We start from the raw sequence: 2,056 nt of genomic DNA on the forward strand, positions 1-2,056 counted from the left end.
ACGGGGGGGGGGGACGGGGGGCGTCCCCTCGCTTGGTTCGAGGGGCGCTGGGGGAAGAATCTTCGTTTGTAAAAATGGGGTGGGGGTGAGACGGGCCCCAAGACTACAAAATACGCCACCGCAGGACATCGCTTTGGCACACCGTGTCGTGTAAACATAGCTCGCCTGGGGGGGGGGCAGCTGCCTCCGCTTGCAGTGCCCACGGGCCAAGGCCACGGGGCTGCCCGCTCGGGGACAGGGTGCCCCAGGGCCCATAGATCAAAGGGTGCCGAGGTTCCTGGGCTGGGTGGCGTCGTGTGGGCGGAGGAACAGGAACCTGATGAGAATTTGTTTTCCGTCTGAGCCAGATCTGTTTTCCGTCGGGGCCATGGTTCTCTAACAGTAGTAACAGCTCACAGGTGACGGGTCAGACGAGGGGGCCCAGGTGTGGGGCCCAGCGCGGGGGCAGTGTCCGGGCCGGCCCCATCGGGGCTCAACAGCCCGACACAGGTACCTGACTCTCCCAGGAGCCTCTGGAGACGAAAGTGTGCGAGTCCGCCCCTGGCACTGCCTGGCAGGGGGCGAAAGGGAGAAGCCGGGGTGGGAAAGCCCCCGGCCATGTTGCTGCGCCCCATCCACTGTCAAGGGCAAGCGCACGTGGAGGAAGAGAGACCCACCGAGCTCCCTCTCCTAAAAGAAACCATCAGGCCCGGCCGGCCTGGCTCGGGGGTTGAGCGTCGACCTGTGAACCAGGAGGTACCGGTTCAATTCAAAGTCAGGGCACAGGCCTGGGGTGCAGGCTCGATCCCCACTAGGGGGCGTGCAGGAGGCAGCCGATCCATGATTCTCTCTCATCTCCCTCTCCCTCTCCCTTCCTCTCTGAAATCAATTAAAAAAAAAAAAAAGATCAACTTCGATCTTTAAAAAAAAAAAGGAAATGAGCAGGAAAGAGTAGCAAGTGGCAGTGTCGACTGGCGGGGTCTTCCGGGGCCACTTCTACCCGGCGACGTCCTAGAGGGGCCTCGCAGTGTGCCCTCAGGAGGCACGTGCCACCACATGGGGGGACAGGGGGCTGCGGGCACGGCCGGCCTGAGACCAGGCAGCGTGTGGGAAAGTGGGCAAGGGGAGCGAGAGGTGACCCGTGGCCAGGTGACCAGGGGGCCTCCTTGGGGTGGGGCTGGCCTGTCCCTCCAAAGCCAGGGAGGCGCCACAGGACACACCCGCCATCCAGGGGCGCCCGGCATCTCTCCCTGGGGTTCCTTTTCATTCTTGTTCGTCACTGTCCCTGGTTCACACTGACCACCCGGCCGCTGCTTCAGACCCCGGGTCCTCCGTGTCGCTGAGCAGGCAGGGCCGTCCCCACCCATCCTGACAATGACCCCAAGCTCCGAGGCCTCACCTGGGTCCGGAGGGACGGACAGGCCGCCAGCCTGTGTCCGGGGCCCGGGCACAGCCAGCCGTCAGGACACTCACCCTCAGTCCGTAACAGCCCCTGACAGTCCCTGGGAGCTGTGGAATCATTTTTTGTTTTTCCTTAAGAGAAAAGAAATTTCATTGAAAAAGACCTAAAGCAACATTTGTCCAATCAAGTCCAGGTTTACAGATGCCAGGGGCACGCAACGTGGATTCCAACACAGAGCAGTGACGCCCACGCTAGAGCCGGACAGTGAGGCGGGGCCGCAGCTGGCGTCCTGGCCTCCATGGGGCCCCGCCCGCTGCCAGGGGCACGGCCGGCACAGCTCTGAGGGGCATTTACAGGGTGAGGACCTACAGAAACCACCGGTACGGCTGTGCGCTCTCTTTATATCTATTTATAGTGGGTGTTCCGCCACAGAAACGTTCAAGTTCAGATACGGCAGGTCCTAAAAAAACGATGGAGCTACGCGCCCCTTCCCCCTCCCGTCCCCCAAACGCACACTTGGAGCCTTGGCTGTCGCATCCCCGCTGTGGCTGGGGTGCTCCTTGGCGTCTGGGCAGGACCAGGAGGGAGCCGACAGGAAGGGGCGGTGGCCCAGGGAGGGGCCCAGGCCTCGCCGTGACCGGAGATCAGTCCTCCTCCCTCGCCGCTGTGTCCGCT

The 2,056-nt window shown here is 62.8% G+C and overlaps 1 protein-coding gene across 1 annotated transcript in view; it reads right to left on the reverse strand.

Moving 5' to 3' along the window:
* Window positions 1-2,056, reverse strand: part of GALNT2 (polypeptide N-acetylgalactosaminyltransferase 2) — a 49,724-nt gene that overhangs the window by 831 nt on the left and 46,837 nt on the right. The window lies entirely within an intron of this gene.

The sequence above is a fragment of the Myotis brandtii genome, unplaced genomic scaffold, assembly GCF_000412655.1.
Source record: "Myotis brandtii unplaced genomic scaffold, ASM41265v1 scaffold1026, whole genome shotgun sequence".
Classification (NCBI taxonomy): domain Eukaryota; kingdom Metazoa; phylum Chordata; class Mammalia; order Chiroptera; family Vespertilionidae; genus Myotis; species Myotis brandtii.